Below are 6,000 nucleotides of genomic sequence, written 5' to 3'. Positions count from 1 at the left end.
GAAGTACACCTACTGTAACCTCGTGGAAATGTCCTGTTCATGATGCATGAGAGCCTCTAAAATGAATCTGCTGTTCATAAAGTACTATTGTCCATGACTGAACACTTGTTCATTTACTGTTTTCTAACCAATCACATACGGTTCTCAACAATGCCATTCCTATATGATTACCTAAAGCAAAACAACTCTTTGTTGTGCTAAAATATGTTTTCCCTGTTCCACCTTTCCGATTTGGCAACCACAAAAGATCACGCGTGATAATTGATACATGTCTCGGAAAACAATTAACACATTGCTGGATTGTATTATGGAATGTCGAATCGTAGTGACATATTTGATCTCTTCCTGAAACATTGTTCAATGCGGACTGATATATAAAGGTGGATGGCCATTTATTTGTCTTGGCTCTACATGCGTGGAATGATGTCCAGACATACTTAATGTTTTCATTATCATCTGCTTCAAGCCATCTGTGTCATCATTTTGTTAACTTATGTATACCATGTAAGGATAGAGTTTCACAAGTGACTAATTATACCAGGTTGGCATACATGTATTTCTGGTTACTAAGTTATAGCAATAATACGAACAGTTGTGCAGGCGCGTAATATATTGGTTAAAGTATGAGAGAATATAAGAGAAGTGCATTATTTTAAAGCATTAGGTTATGACGAATTAGCCAAGTTAGACTACAAAAATGCTGAAATATGGAAATGTTCGTACAATGTGACGATTCTTTAGTCGTAGTTAAACTCCTGTTATTATCAATATTGTCCACGGCTGCTGTTTTAAAACCGCCAGGATTCGCGGAAGGATCCACATATTCAATACTGAATGTTGCATAGATGGAATCTTCTATTACTGTAGATAAATGGATAATTGGATCATACATAAACGACCAATGTAAACTGTAGATTTTGTCATTTACTATCTCCTTTCCTGGTCCCAGCATCCAGTAGAAAGGTCATATACATTAAGAGATGGTCCTCGTTGAGTTAAAAGTAGTATTAAAGAAGAATGAAACAGAAGCAACTTCGAAATGGATAGCGTCGTATTTTCGTCAATGGAATAATTCGACTGCATCTAAATATTTGCCCAAACAATAATCAACTTATGTTTTTGATGACTGTGGAAAAGACTTTTGCCTACTTCATGATTTTTTGAACTACCTGTATGTGCAGCTTATTCACGTATCGTTGTCATAAAAGCCGATTGTTGCGGTTGCCTGATAATTGCAACACCAACATAATCATTAAACAGAAGAAGTAAGCAACTGCCTTGTTAATGGCATGGCAAACCTCAGATTACTGCAATTTTGTTTCGATTATTACTATGTCCTCTTCCACCTGACCATAAAGAAAACTGTTCGAGTCGAGAAGTTTTCATTCTAGTTAAGTCTAGCTTAAATATTGGAATATCGCCAGTATCTACACGTGATCCCTCGTTGTAGACTACAATTCTGCAAGATTTTCTATACTTTCTTCACAAATCTTTTGATGTTTGGCTTTTATATAAAAATGTGGCATGCACTTGATATCGTAGGGCACTTAGTTTTACTGAAGGTACGTCAAAACCAAACACTTTGTAACCTTATATAAGGGATATTTGTTGATTTTGATATCTTATGGCGGCCATCTTGGAAAAAAACGCCATTTTGTAATTTCAACTTAGGTCCATAGGTAATTTTGTTCGAAGCATCCAGCACTACTAACATTCCTAATTTGAAAATGTATAAGTGATATATTTGTTGATTTTGATATTTTGAGACGGTCATCTTGGAAAAGGCTGCCATATTGAAATTTCAAGGAGGGTCTATAGCTTATATTTTTCGAAACACCCCACACTACTGTCATGCCAAATTTGTCCTTGACTTTGACTTATATAAGTGATATATATATTGATTTTGATATTTTATGGCGGCCATCTTGGAAAAACCTCCATATTGAAATTGCAAGGTGGGTCCATAGCTAATATTTTTTGAAACACCTAGAACTACTTCCATGCCAAATTTGGTGCTTTTATCATCAAACCCACAACTATTTCACCAATCTGCCGGACTAGTAAGCATAGTATTCTACTAGAGTCTTGTGTTGAAAACTCGATTTAAGAAAGATCATGCACCGTATATGATTGCAGTAAAATGATAGCAACAGTTGCAACCGAAGATGTAATTTATGTAAAGAAAATAAAGGAGACGAATTTCACTATCTTTTTATATGTAGTTACCTCAACTGGTTAATATTAGAGAAAAAATTGATTCCTACTTAATATACGAAGTATCCAAGTAAACAGAATTTAGCAGTCATGTTATCTTATTGCAATGTTAAATTATATAGACAGGTGGCATCTTTTATTAGAAACCTAAATAACTTTGTGATATGTATAATGTTTTATATATTTTTAATTAACTGTTTATTGCATTATAATTCATGTTTATTATTGTATATTTTTCTCATGTTACACATATATGTGTCTGTCTGAGCGTTTCTTTATTATAAAATCTTCAAATCTTGAAATCTTGCTTACCGTTATTCAAACTAGTAAATCCATTTTGACTACAGAAACCAAGAGAAAAAAACTGAGAGAATCGCAATAAACTCCTGCATGCGACCCACTCACCCATCATGCGAATCCAGACTCAGTCAGGCGTAGCGAATAGGACACCACCGGTAAAACAGATCAGACATCAATAGGGTCTTCAGAGCTAAGACGACAGACACATGTCTCTTGAGTTGATCCATAGTCGCTAAACCGAAAAAATATTCGTAAAAAATCAGTAAAAACTATTAGTGGATCTGCATGTGCACACACTCAAGGCGTCTGATAAAAAGGTCGATACTCATAATTATACTAGTACACGTAAGTACTTATCTTACATGCTTTAGATACTAAAAGATATCAACATTTTTTATTATTGAATTTACCTATGTCAGTTTAAAAATGAACATCTGAAGTAATTATCCAAACTAAATTCTTGTTCATTTGCGGGTACAGGTAAACAATGACATATTCTCCTTTAAAAGATTGATTCGCTCCAAATCGAAATGACTGTCAATCTATGCTTTTCGTGTATCCAAACAAACTTTAACTAATCACGAATGGTTTTGTCGGATGAATGATGACGATTCTGATGATAATGGATTGGTTTTTAACGTCCAGTAGCAAGTTTTACATGTATATCAGAACAGGAACATGTTAATGAATATTAACTCTGCTTTGTACCGGAACCGGTATTCAATTTTAACGTGCTTGTACATTTCGCAGAAAGACATGGTATACATGTACTACATGGACATATTATTCCGACTCTGAGACGAACAATCTTTCCTCATATTACTAAATACCGTGTGCTTAGAGAAGGAGCAGCAAATACCAACTTTCATTTTTTTTTTGGTAACATGCACTCCTGCACTCAAGGCGAGCAAGTTTCCACGAGACCACCGAGTCTTTTGTTGTATAGAAGACGTACGGGTAGACATACTCCTACAATGTTTACCCCATCTTTTATTTGGATGAAACGGCAACTACTGTCTCATAATATATGGTTTGTTTCGTCATTAATCTCTTTTCCGTTTTTCCGTAGCACTAGTACCAACATATATATGGTTTCATTCTGATTCAATTACAGCAATTAGGTGCTATATAATACAAATTTCAATGAAATAGAGGCGACAGATACCAAAGGGACATTCAAACTTATTTCACTCCTTAGATATGGTTTATAAATTTATCTGGTTATTAAAGTGTGAGTCTTTTAATAGTTTGAAACAACTTAGCTATCTCTTATCAAAACACCTGCCTTGAGTAAACATTTATTATGTAACACTTTGACACTGTTAGCAATATTTACAATGTCTAACTTAAGTATACTATTTTGTTGTTTTTCTCTGTTGCATTTGTAATTGTAACTTTATTGTCATATATGTATAAGAACTTTGCCCCTTGAGGGGTACCTCTTATGGAAATAAAAGATATTCTATTCTATTCTATTCTATTCTACATTGTATAGTCGAAAACAAACTGAAAATGCCAGGTCTAAAAAAACAAAAACAAACAAAAACAAAAACAAAACAACACGACCAAAAGACAAATTACATGCAGTATACTAAACACAACATAGAAAAAGTGAAAAAAGTGGATACCTGAATACAAAAAGCGGGAAACAACTCAAAACAATCAAGATGCTTTTAAGGTCTTCACTAAATGATTTTACTCTGGGTTATGAATGACATTTAATTTTTTGATAAACACTATATAGAATACAATTTAATTAAGACAATTTAGTATACAGATAAATGCTAAAACTTATAGTAGGTGGAGGCAGTTGGTACTTCCTTATATTCTTTAACAGATAACAATAGCTTATTCTAAAAAATTAAATTAAGCGATTCACAAATAATTTGCCTTTAAAAAAAAACTTAGGATTTAAAACACAAAATGAACTGGAAGCTTTTGTCGAACTGTCTCCTTTTTATTGCTTCCTACATATATCCTGTTTCACGAAATGAAGCATTGAAGTGAATAATATAAACTACGGAAACATTATCGATTGACCATGAAAAAAATGCGGATCAATTTTTACACATCAAGAAAACCTTGTGGAACCTTTTATTTTCTGTATTGAGATTGTTAAATATTGAATGTTAAAATGATTTTTTTTTCACATTCTCAGGTGATCTCTGCGGATGTAGCTTTCAGCATTTGATATTGACTCGGAAAACCTATTGTTCTATAGAGCTATGAATTCGTGACACAGTTCTAAGAAATAATTGTCTGATAGAAATCGCCATAGCAATATATATATGTTTTTCATGTCATCGAAAGAAACGTATTAATTTTTACTTTAACTGTTGGAGCGGTGAAATTCTATCTTAAAATCACGTTCTTTTACAATCCAATGGTTTAACAGTTGGATTATATACATTTGTAGACATATTTGATTTTTTAAAACTTAACAAAATTGATGAGGTTTTTAACAATAGCATATAATACAGGACAGTGCTTATTTCCATGGTTTAAAAAACCGTGTTCCAACAATTTCACTGTGGATATTTTATCATAGGTAGGTAATAACATTTTATGAGGGTCTGGATGGGGTTTACAGAATAGAGAATAATGGACCAATTCTACAAAATAATGGATCAAAAACTATAAAGAATAGAGAATGATAGGCAAAGCAAAAATATAGAATAGATAATAATCAGGTGTTAATATAAAATAGAAAGAATAGAGAATAATGAGGTGTGAAATAGAAAGAATAGAGAACAAATAAAAAGATAAAATAAAGAAAACAAATGGCTTAAAAGATCAAAGAAATGAATACAAGATTGAGGGACCCCATACAGACCCTCTTATGTTGACTTTTGTTAAAGCTATTTTTCGCTAGATTTCTGTGTTTCGTTTATATTTCTTACAAGGATATTTCTAAGAACTATTTCGTATTTTGATAGACCATTTTCATATTACTTTTGACTCCGGAGTATATGATTTGTTGACAGGTATGACATGCTGGTACCCGGTCAGGTAAGAGGAAGTAAAAGAAGTCAAATCAACCTAACAGTCGGTACATATTTGGGAAAAATTACAATGTTTATGTTTTCTATAGACGACAAAAATCAACGGAAAATAAAGCGCGTTACCTCTCGAAAAAGTTATATACTCTGGAGTCAAAAGTACTTGTTTGTATATTTAAGCAGTGTATACGTATAATTTAATAGCTTCACTTGTTCAAAATAATTCAATTTAGAATTGTAAATAAAACAATAGTTGTGTTAAACAAAAAAAAAAAGATAAGGTAGAAAAATGTACCAAACAGGCAAGCAAAAATTATAAGTCGAAGGAAAACAGACAAAATTAAAAACAAAAAAATCTGATGTTCAGTAGTTGTCGTTTGTTGATGTGGTTCATAAGTGTTTCTCGTTTCTCGTTTTTTATATAGATTAGACCGTTGGTTTTCCCGTTTGAATGGTTTTACACTAGTAATTTTTGGGGCCTTTTATA

Source organism: Mytilus californianus, unplaced genomic scaffold (genome assembly GCF_021869535.1).
Source record: "Mytilus californianus isolate M0D057914Y unplaced genomic scaffold, xbMytCali1.0.p SCAF_10, whole genome shotgun sequence".
Taxonomy (NCBI): domain Eukaryota; kingdom Metazoa; phylum Mollusca; class Bivalvia; order Mytilida; family Mytilidae; genus Mytilus; species Mytilus californianus.
This window is presented reverse-complemented; position numbering follows the sequence as displayed.